General features: G+C 40.1%; 1 long non-coding RNA gene across 1 annotated transcript; it reads left to right on the top strand.

Moving 5' to 3' along the window:
• The first annotated feature begins 126 nt into the window (after window positions 1-126).
• LOC125695769 (uncharacterized) lies at window positions 127-18,814 on the top strand. Its single transcript, XR_007378055.1, has 3 exons — window positions 127-228; window positions 555-641; window positions 6,333-18,814. It is a non-coding gene; the product is annotated as an uncharacterized LOC125695769 (long non-coding RNA).
• Window positions 18,815-18,853: the final 39 nt, after the last annotated feature.

Below are 18,853 nucleotides of genomic sequence, written 5' to 3'. Positions count from 1 at the left end.
CACATTCCCCAACCTAATCTGTTTTACATGTTTCATTATAATTCAGATCTTTAACTCAGTGCATTCCTTGCTTGTCAAACATTTACCCAAATTTGAGAGGGAAGAAGTTGTCTGCTCTGCATTGTGAGCAGCTGCACTGCTCTATTTCTACTGTGTCTTCACCAGCTTGTAACAGCTTCTTATGAGGAAGACTGAAATCAGGATAAAACTTTTATTAACACCAATGAGGTATAGTAATGAGTTCATATGCTTCTTAAAAGTAATATGCATGGCATTTAGGCCAGCACCTCTCACAGCCAGTGCATTTTGCGTGCCCTGCCCTTCCTGAAGGATCTAACATTATATCACACCCCTTTCATGGAAATCTGTGGGATAAGAAGGTTGTTGTATTGCTAATGAGCGGTAAAGCTCAACAATAACTTGGGCCGGACGTAAACACCCACAAGGCGCCCGGCCCTGCGTGTAACCACTCTTGGCTGCGCGGGAAAACCGCTGAGTTGCGCGGCTATAAAAGGCTCTGAGCACCCGCAATGAAGTCCTTTGTTCTGCACCAGGGAAGGACTCCACACCTCTGTCGCCATGCCCGCAAGGCAGCTTGGTGCCCTCCTGCAGCAGAAACCATTATCAAGTTCATCTAAAAGGTAAATTATTTGTCGCTATACATGAAGCAGAGTTCTGATTTCTCCACGCTGGATGACTTTATTCTGCCTTTGCCGGTGTGACAGAAAGTCCTCAAAGCAAATGGCAGATTTAATTTCTCCTTTGGTTACTTGGCTTTCCAGGCCACTTCCATTTCTGTGGGATTTAGCAGTGGGTGTTTGAGAAACAAACCTGATTGCGCAGATTTTGTAGATAAAATGCGATGGTCTAGAATATCTCTGTCAATCTGAACAGTCTTATTTATGTCTAATTCTTAAGAAAGATCCTTAAACTTGAAGAACCTCACCAAAAAATACTGCTCCCACCTGCTCCTGCAGGCTCCGTGCTGGGCGCTGCAGAATGGCAGCTTCCTATGGCGGGGCTCTGGGCCTGCAGGGCAGCTGCGGGGCACCAAGGGCAGCCTCAGCCCAAGCATCGAGCACTTACCTGAGGATGGGACAGGAATGGGCTCTGTTATCAGACCATCTGTTATCAGACCATCTCTGTTATCAGGGCTGTCCGCAACATGAGGCTGCAGCAGCCCAACCATCAGCGTGAGGATGCCCTCAGGGCCATGACAGCCTGGTTTCACAGGATTTAGTAAGGATTATTCTTGAACAATGTCATATGATAAATATCCTTAATATCAATTATTCGTTAAGAACCACTCACAGTATTCAAGGACCATTCTTCTTGCCTGCTAATCATTCATTATGCACAGAGTTCCCATGCATGTTTGCTTGATGAAAGTTTCTATCGAAAAGCAACAAGCTTGGGAACTTTTTCTCAGCAGAGGTCTGTCTATGGACATTAGTGCATGGCTATTCCTAAACAAATCTATGAAATGCCTCATCTGCTAAGTACTTCAGTGAGTCAAGGCATAAATCGTCACAGTAAATAAATCCATTCAGATAAATCCAAATCTGCCTGCTCAGACAGTTTTTACACAAAGCCTGTATTTGTCCAGTGTCTTGCAGTCTCTCATTTCACTTGGCATGCATGCACCATTTGTAGAGCAGGTAATCTAATTACTTCTTCGAGAGCCTCAAAGTTTGTCCAGTGAGTTTCAAACAAAGCTTAGTTTTATGATTGTATCGTATCTCAGCATTAATAAGATTACTGTGAGTTCAAACATTAAAGGAAAAAAAAGTATAATTAATTTTTCAAAATTATTTAATTAGATGCCTGAGGAAAACATTTGGATTATTAATCTCATTCAATATGTCAAACTGATGCATCCTCATAAATAAAAGTCCAAGTGAAACATTCCAGTCTGCAGGGCCACCAGTGATATCTGAAGATGACAGGTCCATGCAGTGCCAGCTGAATTGCTGCTGGCTTGATACAGAGCTATTTAATATTAATCCACAGCTCAGTGAATTGGCATTGAACTAGTTTAAGTTACAAGGAAGTACATTAGAAACCAAACCACGTATAACATTTACCATTCTGTGCTGACAGGATAGTCTTATTTTTTTTTCAAAGACCTTGACTAAGCAAATCACTCTTTTGCCTGCTTCTCTGGCAAAACATTTATATTCAATTAAGAATCCCATACAGATGAAGCATGTCTCTGAAATGCAGTTTGACCAGTCATCACCTGCTTCTCATGAGATTTAAATGGACTTTGGATCAAGTCCCAGACTGCAATGGTATAGTTCCATACAACCCTCTCTTAACTGATCCTGAAATTTTATTTTATTTTAGAAGCACTACATTATTCAACAGAATGAAGGGAGGGCATACAACACTTCACAAGGTTAAGTGTTAGTGTGTTAATTACGTCCTGGTGCTGTGATGTAGCGTTAAAAATATTGTCTTCTATTCATTATGTTTTCTACTTCTTTGTGATCGTGATATGATGCTAACAACAGTACTAAAGAAATGTGTGAAGGGCACTCTGGGCAGAAAAATTCAGTGCATATTTCACTCAAGCTGGAATTTTTAAGCAGACAGTCAGCTCATAGCTGTAATACATACTTGTGTATGCTAGTGCACAGTTTACATAAGCAAATAGCCACTTGCATAGTTGACATGACTCAAGGTCAAAGATGTTTGAAGATATCACCTCAGGGGAGCCCAAAATGGAAAAAGAATCATAGAGTTTCAGAGTGACATCTAGAACTTTTTGCTAGCAATAAATGCGCTATCATGTTCCTACCACAATTCAACAAATGCAAGAGTTATTTCCTCTGTTGCTCCTCGTAAGGGATATATTGCTAACACAATACTGAATACACATGAAACAAACCAAGCCATTTCACACACAGCAGTCATTTAACTGTCTGTTTTTAAACTTGGTAAGAAATGCAACCCACACGCATACACTGCTGAACTAAATTGATTTTATTTGTCTGCTCATCTCACTGCTTTTATGTTTGAGGTTTTTGACAGCAGAAATGAAGTGTGCCATTTAGTTTCTGTGGCAGCGTAGCACTGACCTATATATATAAGAAGCTCATTTCCTCCAAGTTTTGTTTAATGGCCCGTTTGAAAATGTTTGGTGTATTGTTGGTAAGGGCTTATGTGTATGTAAAAGTAAAATAAGTTTTGTTACTTTTATATTATTAACTATATTTTATGAGAACTGCTATGAAAATAATGCTTCCTGTTTTATGATGTTGATCCACTACTTCAGAGGTGGATGCTGGTGGTACAGCGTTAGAGGTTGAACCTTCCCACTAATATTGCATTACACTTTGTGGCCATGTGACAGATGGCAACACAGGGGCAATGGTCATGGAAATGCATCTGAAGCAGAGATATGGTACTGAATTCCTCCATGCAGAAAACGTTGCACACAGTGACATTCATTGATACTTGCTGAACATTTATGGAGACTAAAGAGTGGATGTGAGCACAGTGAGGTGGTGGGTGGTGTGTTTCAGCAGTGATAAGAGCTGCCTTAGGTCACCTCTGCTCATGCAGATTGTTACGAGCACACCATGCCAGCTCTTGTTCATCACTGGTGAAAATGCATAGCTAGCAGTGGTGACTGTGCTGAAAAAAACTGCTTGGTAGCTGGGAATTTGCAATATTAAATATAGTGTTATTGTGATATTTGTATCAGTTGTAGTTTCCATTGAAATAATTAGGAGGGATTACTTTCAGAGCAACCTTCATGGATGCATCCCCTAGAGAATTCCTCTTCATTCAGTGCAGCCCAGACAAGTCAAAAAGTTGGACACCCATACCTTAATCTAAATTACAGACTGGGATGAGAATCATCTTCTGAGCAACTGCTTTCAAAGAGCCAACTAGAGACAGGTAGAATTGCCTTTTCTCGCTCTCTACAAGGGAATTTTATCATTTCATTTTTCAAGGCTAAAGGCTAATAAATAAAATAAGATGGAGATCACTATCTTAGAAGTTACCAGGGCTCCAGTTCCCACTACTGCTCATTTTTCATTCTAAAGACAGCTGACTAGGTGGTTGATTGTCACCATGTCCCAAGGTCCTTTTGAGAGGTTATTCATCAATAAGGAGCACTGGTTCATGATTCTGCCTTTCCATTTCAGTCTACTGGATCAGCTTCGCTAGGAAGACAGAAAAGTTGCCTGAATATGTAGTCTGGGTTAACTTTTAAGCAAGAGACTGACAATGTTTATGTATATATGTATGATTGAGTTGACTAAATAATGAAAACAAGTATTATACAAAATATGTCCATAACGTGCATGGTTGCTGCTCCTTTTGTAGTTGACCAGGGACATGAATGACCAGAATATTACGACTAGTACTGTTCCTTTTTTGCTGTCCTCATGAAAACAGATGGACCCATCTTTTTTCTCATGAAATACAGATCTTCAAAGAAATTCTACGTTTATCAGTGGACTGCTCCATTATGTACTTCTACTAGGTTCTTCTACACTGAGGACCAACATGTTCTTAAGCAATGACATATTCAGTTGGATAGAACAGCCAGTGAGAGTAGATACTGACTTGACACGTTCTCTTCTAGAAACCTTTGACTATGGAGGGTTCAAAGCATAGGAAGAGGTCGGGGGTACCTATCCAAAAGGAGTGAGATGACCAAGAGGTGCTGCCTAATGATCTGAGGTTTGCTGTAGACCAGAGGAGTGATAAAATATTTTTTCTCCAATTTGTCCAAAATAGTCCTATCCTGGAAGTATGGGACCAGAATGTGCTGTGGCAACAGCTGTAAGATGAAGGCCATGGGAGTTCCTTTGATTGTCTGTCATAAGGATTTTCTTTCCAAAGATCTTTTATCTGTTACTGACTCTCAAGTTATCTAGGCAGTGGTCAGCTTTTTAAATCGTTGTTTCACCATGTTATTTTCAGAGTTTGTTTGTCTGCTTGTTAACTGTAAAAAATTTTATGCTTCTTAATATCCTGAAAATAACAATTGAGTTTGGTCACTACCAGGCAAGTCATATCTGCTGGTAAGGAGCTGTGGTTTCTCAGCAGCTCTTTTTTATCAAGCCCTTTGTCAAGAAACCCAGCACTGTGACCCTGGAGAAACCTAAATATTTAACACACGCCAATTAACAGATGTCATCTTTCCAGATACAAAGGTACACTGGTGACAGGAAGAAACTTTAGAGAAGGGGGCAGCTAAGATGTACACCACGCTGCAAAAAAAATCAGATGGAATGTTAAACTTGAAACATAACAAAAATGATTTTGTTTCAGTGGACTCCAACCTGTGTGCATGGTGTGCTGAACCAATCCAACCAACCCCCAGCCCCTCTGTTTCTCAGGGGACAATGAACAACCAACTCGTACCCTCTACTTCACACTTAGCAAGGAGGTTGTAGCACGTAAGCTACAATGATGGCATAAAGTCTGTTTCCCTTTCAGGTCATGCAAATATCTCAGCACCGAAGTAGAGTAACAGTATGACAAAATTAATTACAATGAACAGCTACAGAAGCACCAGCCTTCAACTCCTAATGCAGAAAGCTGTTCTGGTTATATGGATGTGTGTATATATACCTACATATATAAACATACGTGTGTCAACAATATACACACTGCAGTTCACAGCAGAAAACGCAACCTACAACAGATGATTTCTGAGTTTCCTTCTGTTTAGTAAAATATTTATTCAAATAAGTAGTAAGGGCTTTTTTTTTCGTGGTTTATTCAAATTAAAAGCAAGTTACAGGATAATCTCAATTAAGAGAAATACTCATAAAATAATGAAGCATATTTAATAGCTGGAAAAGAATTGTGACTAATAATTAATTGTCTTTAAGTGGCGGACTACATTAGGAGATTTTGCATTGGACTTTTACAAAGAAAACAAGAAGAATAAGCAAAGAAATTATAGGAAAGGTAAATGGAATACAGCTCACAAATCAAGAATATTTTCTGCAGTAATCAGTGATAAATGTTTCTTCAGAAATATCTGTCTCTGAAAGATGGAAAAACATCTAATGAAATATATGCTGCTGTGCTAGTGAAAATTAACCAGTGAAATAATTCATCCAGAAGAGAACATGCTGTATACAAAGACAAATCAGCATACAGATACATCAACACTACAATACTGGAATTAATATGAATATACAAGGAAAGAAAGAGAAATTCTAAGTGACATCCATGCTGAAAAAAAAGTGTCAGGAATATCAGGAATTTCTAGAGAGTCCTGCTTGTCATCTTTTTGTCTCAATTTGCCCTAATTTGAGTGTTTGGTTTTTTTTTGTTTTGTTCTGTTTTGTTTTGGAAAGATCATAGAATCCTGGCATCATGGAAGAGAGCCCCTGCCAGCTGTAAGAAACCTCAAGAAGTCAACTGACTTAAAACATTCATTCTCAAATATCAGCTAAATCAACCATTACTTCAGCACTTCTGTGACATGAAGACTGAAGGACATCTGATAAATCTTGCTAAAACACTGTTTTAAGCATATCACCTCATCTGTACTAAAGATTTTCCATTAACAGAGGCTCACAAAGTAAATTGACAACATGTTTAGCAGCTAGAATCTTTTTATTTGCAAACAGTCAGGAACTTTCAGGCTACTAGTCTCCTGATTAACTGTTTTCTGCTGTAATGGAAGTAGAAGTTTACACTCAAAAATGACTGTTTACCATTAAATTCCATGTAGGGACTCCACTTTACAGATCATTTATTCTACATTCTGAGTTTTTATAGAAATACCATGTGGCAAATGCAGTTGAGGAGATGAAAAACACTTGTTAAATCATGCTATATTTCTATCCCATAATATTTCCTAGGACATAGTTATACTTACTTTTTAACATCTTATGAGGAGAGGGGAAAAAAGAGAACAAGTGATATATTCTTACACGTCTCTCCACTTAATTACTTTCACTGACATTTACATGGCAACACTTTTCACATATTTCAGTTTCCTAAATAGAGGACCGTTTGATAAAATTGCTTAAATAATCATTAGATCATTATTACCATTCAAAGAAAAAGCAGTTAAAATGTCACTGCACTGCATCTCCCATAAATAAAGCACTCAGAAATGGAGAACAGTTTTATGAGGGCCAGGTGGCATTTTGCGTTAGTCTGCTTTTCTTACAAAGACGTAGAAAAGGTCTGCAGCCCTGATGCAGCCCGAGAGCCTCATCTTTTATAGCAATATGTTCTGTTTCACTGCCATGGCTTGACTACTCCCTCACCTAAACTAAACTAGTGTCAGTGCCTTTTAATGACTCTTCTCTATTTGATATACTTTATGGTTTGCTCTTGGAGGTAGCAAACATAGCATATATCTCCCAGAGCAGTTGAAGTAATGCAGCACTTCCCAGACTGCCTTCCAGAGCACGTGATGAAGAGTATACAGCTCTGTAGCCATTATCTGGGAAATGCTTTGTCTTTTTCTTGCTTTTCTGAGTTTTGAGGATTTCCATTCGGAGTCAGAGCTCACCAACTCACCCAGCACGATCTTCTCTTCACCAAAAATGCTCCACGCGTTTGCTCTCTGTCTTTATGTAAAAGTTACATTTACATCTCACGTCGATTACCAAGTTAGTAGATTGAAAAGTTACACCTCTCGCTAACATTTACTATCATTTCAAGTAATGTCAAACTCTAATTTCTGTATTGTGCTCTTTGTCTATTTGTCTGCCGTGTACTTATTTGCAAAGATGGTACAGGAAATAATACTCATTTGAGGAGAAGATTGCTTCCAATATTCTGCATGGCTGGTGGTAGAAAGCAAAGGGAAAATCATGTTTTTGCATTTTGCACATCAGAGAGCACAAAGACACTTGTACATTACCAATGAGGGCAGAGGGAATTTCCATGCTCTGTCTGCAGTCACTCCAGCCATGCTGCCAGCTGCTCCTTGACACAAGGTCTGTGCTGGGGTTACTTTTCTTCTGGGTCAAATTTGCTCTCAGTAGCTGTGTCAAATTCAGCTGTGAGCTTTTCCTTGCACCCCTCAGTGCAAAAGCCCCAGCCCGGTCTGATATGCAGCCCACTCAAAAGCGTCCTTCAGAGTGCCCTAAGTCTCAGGGCATTGGGTCTGAGCCTGAATGCATTTTTGCATGGTATTAGTGAGAATCATACATGAAGCTGGAATTTAAACGAGCTTTTAAACCTTACTTAGAATCAATGGTGTAAATATACAGGAGGAAGAGAAGCACAGAGTGAGTAAATCTGAACAGAATGTCAAAAAGATTCATTCTATTTGGAACGAAACAGTGGTAAAGAAATCTTTTCCAGAGGTGGACTTATCTTCATTTCCCTGAAAATACTTGCTTTTTTCTTTTTGCCCTTCATCTACTGGGGTGATAATTACTTGGGATGGGCTTTCAGTAATTGAGAACTGTTTTTTTTTTGATAGTGCTCCTTCCCCTTGAATGTCACCACATCGATCTTAACAGCACACTTCGATGTCACTCAGGACAACTGGCTCAGTGAGAGATGGCGGTTCTGCTTAGCAGCAAATCTTCCATTTCCTTTGTTATCCAGACAGTTTCTTTCCACTGTGGCCAAGGACTGTGTGTTCAGTCATGAACACACAGTGCAGGCCTGCAGGAAGGGGAAGATGCATAATTTATGCTGCAGGCCAGCACAGTGTCTCACACACTTTAAAACAAGCACTTCCTATTTCATAACTGTAGCCAATTCTACAGCTGGAGAATTCTTCTGTCCCACTGCACATAAACCTCCTTTGCATATTTCAAAGTCTCAGTTTTACAACAGAATCTCTTTACATGAAGGGAAATGAAAATTTCCTTCTTGCTATCAATAACCTCAAGCTAAATGTCCTTCTTGGCAGGCAGAATAAGTGTTAGCCTAGAAAAGGAAGGACGTATCTCTTGCTCCAGATACATATTCTAATAATCAGAGAGAATCTGCCCTGATCTTGAACAGCAATTATTGTTTGGGAGGACACTGTGTTTAATTTTCCTTGCTGCTTTGCTCTACCAGTGCCATGTCAGCCCCAGCTGCCCAGAGATGTGAACCTGATCCCCCAGCAGACTATTGGAAAACAGTCAGATATTAAATGGAGAGATGTTGCATTTCTGTCTGTCTTTGCAAAACTGCAGTACCTGAAAGACACTTAGGGCAGAAAATAAATCAGGATTAAAGAGTCGCCAATGAGGCTGGTCCTTTTTCCTCAGCAGGAGCCAAATAACAGTGCTGATCCAAACTGATGCCATGGAAGGTTCATCCAGACTGGAACAGTAAGAAGACAAAGAAAAAACAGGATAACTATTTTATTAATCATTTCTGATAGAAATATATTAAGCAGTACTGGCAGTGGATCCATTTGTGAAAGATTTCCCTTCTCCTTGTGAGAATTGTGATAGCAATAAATAACGGCATTTTGAAATAATTTCATTTTCAATGCAAGTCATTCTGCTTTTCATTCCCTGTATACACTTTAATTTATGTAATGGATTTGTTGCTGTAGCACGGATATTTTGTTTCGGGCATTTCACTTCATGCTCTAAACAAATGAGAAACAGTTTAGAGGAGAAAAATAAAATAACAATATTCTTAAAATTCCTCAAAGCCTTGGAAAGAATTGGAAAAATTATCTGTACGTATTGTGGAACAGAGCAGTGTCACAGAAATGTGATGATAGTCTTCATATATAAGCAAGGATTGTTGCAGAGCAAAATAATTCACAGTTTTCCGTTTCCACCAGTGTAAAACCAGATGGAATCAACTTCATCTGTAGGCAGAGGAGATTGGGTTAGGAAGGCATATGTGCTGTAGGAACTGTTAAATCCTGGAGTAGATCACCAAGGGAGATGAAAGAATTCCCAACAAGTGTACATACATTCAGATATATGCTTTGGATTATGCATTACGTGTGCATGTTTTAGATACACATCTGCTAAAGATATGCTGATCTCACAGAAGCAGAATGGGGTAATGGAATATCTCGCCATTCCCGTTGCTTCTTTCCATAATTTATTTGAATTTGTAGCGGGGAATCTCAGAACAGAATCCTCAGCATGAAACATGCTGCACAAATCATAAGAAAACCTCCAGGGAAGATCACTAATTTTCACACTCTACCAGTATCAATATCTAAATAGATGTTGAAAAATCAGCTTGCTGTTCTTTCAAGTAAGTTTACATAAAGGCATGATAAGTTTGTCTATTCTGCACCTCCCTGTAAATAATATTTAATATTTAATAATATTTAACCAAAACATCCTCTGGGCTCCTGTGAATTTAGTGCCAATGGAAGAATTGAGAAGGACAGCTTGCTTTTCCTAAGCTGATGAAACTAACCTGACTCACCTCTTGGTTTCCCAGCTGAATACGACAGTTTGGACAGCAGTGGTCATGTTGCAGAGTAGAAATGCACACTCTGGTGATGCTTTCCCTCTAAATTTTCCAAAGTCATCTCAGAATGTTCAAATTCATCAAAATATATGCAAATTTTTCCACTAGTTTCAGCAGAACCACGCTTTCCCTCACTTGTTGTGTTGGTTCCCTTTCAGAACGGAGGAGGTTTAGCTATGAACTGTCTTTTCCTGCAATTTCAGCTGTGGAACACAACCTTGCTTTAAACTAATCAGGTCACCTGAAACTCCAGAGTCTGCAAAATCTTATCTGACCAGACATGGCAGTTGATAAATACTTTCATTGCTTCAGAAAAAGAATACTGGGCTTTTATGCCATACCATCACATTGTTCTGAACACCGACAAGCTGCCAAGGCAGTGGCAGTACTTGAAAAGATTAACCCTTTTTCTGAGACTCCCTATGATGCCATGAGGTGCTAAGAAGGCAGACTTCACACTTCCAGAATTCTCAGGAGTGTTTTACCAACTCATTTTCACGTTTCAGTTTTCCACGATCTGTACCCATCCTAGCCATAACTTCTTCTACACTGTTTGAGCTCTTGACTTCTGCCTTAACAGGCATGCCTACATACAGTGATAAAAAGCTTAATCACTCTAACCTTCCTTTCCCATTACTTACCATCATGTGTTAAGATCTTCACCACAGTTAGGCCATAAAGAGACATGTTCAAGAGTCTGGCATGGGGTGAATCTCCACTTCAGTTGCTACAGACAATTTAACAAGAGTTATATAGATGGTTCTCCATGTGCTATTTGTGAATTACTGTTTTAACAATCAGAGGTACGGACATTGTTTATGAGGTGTGAGGTGCTATTTTTACAATACAATAAATCTTAAAAGGTCAGCTTGGCAAAAGGGTGCCTGGATGATGGAAATCATAAAAACTAATATATGAAATGAAGTAGAGCAAATTTAGGTGAAAGTGTAAACAGCACTTTGACAGATAAAAGCAACTATCTAGGACTGTAGCAGATATTCCAGTGGTAGAACAAAGCAGCAGGAACAGAGCCAAGTTAATAGGAATACATTGCTGCTGCTGCTGGTTAGAGCAACAAATTTAAGAAACAGTAACGAAAGTGTTGAAAATAGCCATATTTTGAAAAGAGCCAGATACAGTGGAATACTCCAGAAACTATTTTTAATTTAAAAAAACGATTCCTGCACTTTTGAATTGTAATTAACAACAACAACAACAAAAATTCTAAATAAGTATCTTAGTATCCTACAGGACATATTTGAAGCATGAGGTCACCTGGTTCTTAATCAAAAGCTGAGATGACCTGAAAAAATACAAACCCACACAACAAAGTGTAAGCTGGCTTTTCCATCCCTTGGCTATAACAAGAAAAAAATATAATCAGAAAGAGCAAAAAATACTGAAATTGAATACCTCAGGGTTTCACATATCTCTGCTTGACCTTGCTGCATTTTCCTCTGGGATGTCCTGTCACCAGAAACTGGGCTTGGTGCTGTTCCATCTCTTAGGAGCTGCTGAGCAGGCGCTTGCTGTTTGCTTACCTTACTGCAGAATGAAGCTAGTTTGCTTCAGCTACCTGACTTGTCTCAGCACATTTGGGACAGTCCACAAGTATGTGAACAGTCACTTAAAGAAGCTGGAACTTTACTGCTTGCAGCTGAGGGTGTAATTTGAACAGTTTCTCTGATGCAAGGAGGCCTACAGGCTCAGTATTTGTGACTACTCACGCTTGTTTAAAAAGATGCAAATGCTTAGCTTATTTTCATCTGTGAGCTGCTTTGTTTTCCAATGGTATTTCTATCCCATGAGTACTGCCCATACCCCCCCATATTCAGGCACAGAATGAAGCACAGGCCAGGCTGCTGTGGAAACACAGCTTGGGACTGGAGGTACTTGGGAATGGAGATTTCAGCAATGCCTCCTCAGCATGCTGGATGGATACAACCAGTGACCAACGTACAAAAGCTTCACAAAAGTGGAAGGTCACTTGGAGAGCAGTTCTGGAACAGTGGAGAAAAAGCAATGATTCAGCCATGCCTTCCAGCACAAACTTGTTTTCAACACTGAGCTTACATCCACCCTCATCCCACAAGGTTTAATAGACGACTGTGGAACCTTAACATGGATTAATGCCAAAGAGAGACAGCTTGTCTCTGAGGGCTCAGGAGGAGTTGGAAAAAATTGTGTTCTGCCTTCTTTCTACCTAATCTGGCTTCTGTGCAGTTTGGTGATGCACTGTACTCCTCTGAAGGGATTGATGTACTGCACAGTGCAATCCTAGCCTGGTGCTAATTGTGACAGCTTAGTACTAATGTGAAGACGCTCAGGTAACGATGATCAAACACACACACACAAAAACAAAACAAAAGAACACTGAAATTGTATTTATGTGAAATGGCATTTATTTCCAAGTTGGCATTTTCAGAGTAGACATCTTTTTGTATATATATGTGTGTGTTCATGTATGTATGTATCGTGTGCAAACCATGCACAGAACTGATAGCCAAAACAAATGGGGTTTAATTTTATTCTCTTGACTGTGCAGTGATTTCATCCTCAACAGGCTGTGTTGAGCCCATGCAGGCTTTTTCTCTTCTAATACCAGCAGTCTACAAAGGCAGCTGACAGGACGATGAGCTTTTCTTGTGTATTGTAGTTAGTTCTGTCCTACTACAGGAGGAAGCAGCATCCTGTGCCTTTTATCTGGTCCCTACAAGTCTGAAGGCTGGAGGAAGAAAATGGGCAGATAGCCATGAGAAGCAGGAGCAACAAACTGTTCTTGTAATAATAAGTGTTGAAAGACATTTAAAAGATGCTTCATTCTGGGTTGTACTGCATGGTGGTGAGGATTGAGCTGAAAAGGGGTAGGCAGGTCTGTGCTTTATTTTGTGCAGAGGGCAGAATTTCAGCTCTCAGCAGTGCATCATGCATCAGCTCAGTGAGATAAGTAGGTGCAGCACAGCTGTGGCTGGGAGGGATGGTGATGACATGAGCAAATAATTTCATTTACGATTTCAGGTTGTCAGGAAGCACTGTCCCAAGAGAGATGAGCAAATGGCACTTTTGCTGGCAGTGAATCATAAACATGCCAGCAGAAGTTACAAAGCACTCTCTCCATTTAACCCCACTTTCCAAAAGGTAAAAAGCATTTCTGAGTTTTAATGGATCTGAATTCAGAGCCACACTCAAGTACTCCAAATGACTGGGACTTAGATGTGAGAAGTGAGGCAGCTGAGGTTAGCAACCACTCTCTAAAAGTGGCTTCATTTCCCTCGCTCGGCTTCAGAAACGTTCCCCCATCAGCAGCCCTGGGCGCAGGCCCTGCTGTGGGACACCATCCTCTGTCCCTCAGGCAGAAGTTTTAGAGAAATAAATCACAATCTCGTTGATGCTGATGGAGATCTTTGGGATTGACATCACGTTTTGCCTTTGGATTGCAGAACTTTGCCAGGATAACATGCCATCGCCCTGTTTGTTGTATTTGCAGTAAAGCAGAAAAGTACCTCCCTTTCCTCCATGTCTCAGAAATCCTGTGCACAAACTGGTCTGAATTTGGGGTTACACATATTAGCTAGGAGATTTGTGGAATAGAGTATACATTAGTCTCTGTGCAGCAGCTATACATTAGTCACAACCTTTGGTTTCTCTCCATGTTGAAGCTCATTGAGGTAGTTATTTTCTTCATTTAGCAATCTGCCCATGTCTGTTAAGCAGCATTGTGGCGATTTAAGGCCACGTCTTGAATATTCTTTGTGTTATCTTGTCCTTTGATTTCCTGAAGACACTGAAAAATGTAATAATTGTAATTTGCTATTCAAGTATTTATACTTATTAGAGTTTCATTTTCATACTGAATAGGGCTTCGCAGATGCAACCTGGCCTCTGTACTGAGGACTCTGACTTTACCCAGCTGAAGGTGTGTGAGCTTTCCGTAGTCGTTAGGGAGGGATGAGGGAAGAGTTCATCCTGTCTTAGAAGAGGCACTAAAGATTTCTCCTCACTTACTCACTCCATTTAGTAGGGTTTGTCTGCTCTAAGATCGTTTTTGTAGTGTTTTGTTCCACCTGGGAGAGCAGCTGCTCCAAGTGGCATGGTTCCACTCATAAGTGAGAGAGACAAAGGAAATTGTGATATGTGACTCTAATATTACAGAAAAAAATAGGCTGCTTGCTGACAGATGAAGTTAGAAGCCAGCTGTCCAGTCCTGTGTGTCGTTCATATAGCTGTGTTTTTAAAAAGGAGAGATTTATAGAACTGATAAGCAAGGCTTTATAGCAAGGCTTTAAATTTTATTGTGTAGTTATGAATTTACTTCAATCTTCTGAAGAAAAAAAAAAGAAAAAGAAAAAAGAAAAGAAAAAGCTGTGAGCTGATTTTAGCTTTGCTGAAAAAGAGAGAAAGAACATCTTTTTCCTGTGTGCACAGAGATGGGCTGCAGCCTCAGCACACTGCTGACCCTCAGGGCTAGGGGCCTTGGACTGCTGTCCCCAAACGAGCCCCTTTCTGCCAAATCCAACAGCCATCAAGCACTTCGAGAGGATCATAAGCTAAGAAGGGCTATTTCAGTCAATGCAAGTGTAACTGCTACTGCTTTTCCCCCTCCAGACCCATCTGGAAATCTGCACGTAGCTGTAAATAATGTCATTGTTGCTGGAAAGAGCCAGTGCTGGAGGCAGCCACCAGCACTCAGTTTGCAGTAGCCTGGCAGCAGCCCAGCAGCCTCAGCTGGGACTCACACCTCGCACGGACTGGGAGCCAGGCAGCCTTCCAGCTCGCACCCTGTTTGCCTGAACACATTTATTTTTAGAAAGAAAAAAAGCCATAAAGAAGCTGGCTCATTATTTAAAGATTAGGATAAAAATAAAAAATAGAATAGCTGGAGCATTTCAACCATTTTCCAAACAGCTAAAATTCTCCTCTCAAGTCCTGACCCTTTCCTATCCTATCCTGGATGGCAGGCAAATGTTAGTTCTATTTGGTTAGCTAGAGGAGCAGTGCATTATAAAGTGAGTTTGAGTGGGGGCCCAAGGTCAGGTCCTGTGACACCCCAGGCAAAGCAGACATGTCCTGAGGCCTAAGAGGTCAGCAGAGATGACGTGATATCATACCTGAGATGGGAGGCAGGTGAGACTCAGACCCCAAATCTTTTGTCTCTTGGCAGTTAATAGGACTGGCTCTGCCTCTGGATCCTAATTTGTGGTTGAGTTTATCACAATTACAGCTAAAACACAGGGGCGTGAAACAGCTCATGCTCTAGACAGCGAGAAAGCTCTCAATTTCCATCCCAGCCTGCTTGCCTTCTCCACCAGTTCATTACATGAGAGTTGTGCCCCGTCTCTGGCCCTTTTCTTGTCACCGCTTATTCCTTGCAAACGTCACTTTGATGAACAGCACAATTCTTACTGTCGTTACTTTTCTAACTGCTGCCAACAATCTACTGAATGCAGCAGTCAGGCTGTTACAGCACTCTCATTCATGGTACTGTTGCCCTTCTCTGTAGATTGTTGCAGCACCCTCAGCATAAATCTCTATAGCGAACACTTTTGGACTGAGTGCTAATAATAAAATGCTGGATACCTCAAGCTTTTGCAAACGCTGTCTTTGCCAGGGACTTTTTTTTATTGGTTTATTTTGAAATGGCTCTCTTTAGAAAACAACTGTGTTTTACAGCCTAATTTCCGGCAGATGTGACAATCTACACCCCTCTCCTTCCTAGAATAAAGCTGTGGTAGTATGCTGTGTCTTGCTGCAATGCTAATGTCTCCACGGCTGACACGTACTACATGTTAGCAGTGCAAAGAAGACTGCGTGGGACTGTGTTTGGGGATGGGAAAGTGGCAGAAAACTGCAGATGTAAAAAAATATATGTATTTTGCATCAGCACTCTAATATTTAGAACATGCCAGTGATTCATGGTGAGACATGCATCTGGTATCTGTGCCGCTGTGTATTGAAAAATACTGATTGCTCTGTGAATTTGGCAGCAAGATAAAAAAACAAGGTTTTGATCTTGGTGCAAAAATAACAAAGCTGTACACGTGTCTCTGGCATGTCAGAAAACAGCTCAGAGTGGGTTTGCTCTCCTTACCCCCTTCTATTTTCATGAAGGTGAATAGCCTGCCTGCCTGCTTGCCTGCCTGCATGCAGAGAGGGCAGACAAGGTTGGTGTGATGGGGTAAAGGAGCTGTTAAATGCCCACAACATGTTGCTGATTCCCTCAAGCCCTGCACGCTGCCTATTGAGCTGAATCCTGCCCAGAGCTCAGCCCCTTTCAGAGCTCCTGTCTTTACCCAATCTGTCAGTGCCTCGCTGCTTTGTCTCTTCTTGAGTGTTCATGAAGAACTACAAGAGGCGAGACTGGTAGAATTTGATATTTGATTTCCACTTATTTGTGAGCATTTTGTATTTGTTTTCCACAGGTGTGCCAGTAATTACACCACTGGTGTACATCACTGCAGCAGCACAGCAGTGTTGCTCTGACACCTGCAGTTCATTATTTTCACAGGCTCACAACTGGGTGGTCATCATGGAAAATTGGATTCCATCAGCAGGGATGGCTGTACTGTTCCTTATGAAGTGTTTCTAAGGCAGCTGTTTCTGTGCTACTTGAGCATTAAATACAGTATGTGAGATTCCAGTAGCTCCTTGCAGGGCTGCTGGGCAGTCACCAGAGTTAAGGGTTGTAAACACGTAAGGTCTTTAATTCAAATGATGCTGAAAAGCTTATAATGCAAATGGAAAACAAATGCTAGTAAATCCATGATGGTTTTTTTTCACGATCCCTCTCTGCAGCCTGTTCAGTCTCCCTGCTTTTGACCCATAAGTCAAAACATATTTCAGTACATTCCAAAATTCTGTGTGAGCAGCTCCCTGCATTTGGATGTATCTGCCTATTCTTTATGCAACCAGTATAAAATGGATCCCCTTTCTTGCCTTCTCTCTTTTCTGTTGATGATTTTATTCTACATTAGAAACATTATTTTAAACAGTATGTTATGTGTTGTTATTGCTACTATTGCAAGTATGTGCTATAGTGAAAATAGCCTGAGTGACAATCACAGCAAGTTAAAATGTATTATAAAGGCATTAAAGTGGTTGTTAACTGAGCCACTATGAATGTTTGAGTTTTAAGAATTTATTGATTTAAATTATGTATGTTAATGTACCCATCAAACTTAGAAATGTGGATTGTAGCAAACTGCTCATAATATATGAATGATAAGCATAAATAATAACTGTGTCTGTAAATTACATTACTTAATTATGCTGCAAAGATGCACTTTAATTTGGAAAATTACTTGAAATTGATTTCAGCAGTTAATAATTATTTTAGGATAGCAGAGCTTTATGAGCCATAGTCTCAAGTCAAGCATCAAACTTTCTGACAGGTTTTTCCCACTAACCTGGTTCACTGGGTATTGCTATGACCTGAATACAGTGGATGTGACAGACAAAATAATGAGTGGAGATATTTGTAAACCAAAATACAGAAGTGCTTTAAATCAAAGACGTGACTGTTTTGATGGTGGAAACAACCGTGAGTATGGGTGAGAGCTGAGTTAATGAAGGGGGCCTTCTTGGTCCCAAGGACTCCTGAACGCTTGCTGTGGTTTGTAGATCCTTTGGGGATTGTGGTTTTGCTCCAGCTTACCTGTCTGGTGCAATGATGTTCATTGCATTTGTGAGCTTCTCCTTCAGAAGAAGTAAAGCATCAGTGGCTCACAGAAGGAGCTTCTCCTTCACTGTGAACACATGCTAAGAAAAGCCAAAACATTGCAATGATTCAGTTCAGCTGGGTGAGTATATAGAAAGGTGTTATATAGGTAGAGTGTGGGTATAGGGATTTTAGATCTCTAAATCACCTACATTAAGATATCAGATATCTAAGTTGTGAATATGGGAAAGTATGTGTGTGTGTGTACAGAAAATATATATGATTTGATTCCATTTATATTCAAAACTTCCACTGGTTTGTATTTTCCATATTCCCTTCTCACTTCAAATTTTCAGCAGTATATTGGAAATTGAGCCTTGGAAACAAGAAAACTGCATCTTGCCTTTGGTTCTTAGGAACTTGATGATGTCACTGTTCTCCTGACCTTCAACTTCACAGATCAATGACAATCACTACAATAAATTCTGTGTTATCCCAAAATTTCTTACAAACTTGTTAACTGTCAGTTTAATCCAATAGATGTTAATGTGTTACCTTGACTCATTCTGATTTTCTAGTTTCCATCTGAAAAGTGTCACAAGTAATAATATTTTGGAACAAGTAAATATAATTTAGAATAAAAAGATGCTTACTGAGCCAGGATTAAGAAAAACTGTATTACTGTCTTCTGTAAACTCGAGGATAATATGTTCTCTTCCAAAGAATCACAGCTTTTCCACTGCATTCTGCAGAGGATTCATTCCCATCACATACTCTACCACATCTCTTGTAACTCAGGCTTGGATAGCC

This window comes from Lagopus muta, chromosome 7, assembly GCF_023343835.1.
Source record: "Lagopus muta isolate bLagMut1 chromosome 7, bLagMut1 primary, whole genome shotgun sequence".
Taxonomy (NCBI): Eukaryota; Metazoa; Chordata; class Aves; order Galliformes; family Phasianidae; genus Lagopus; species Lagopus muta.
This window is presented reverse-complemented; position numbering and strand designations above follow the sequence as displayed.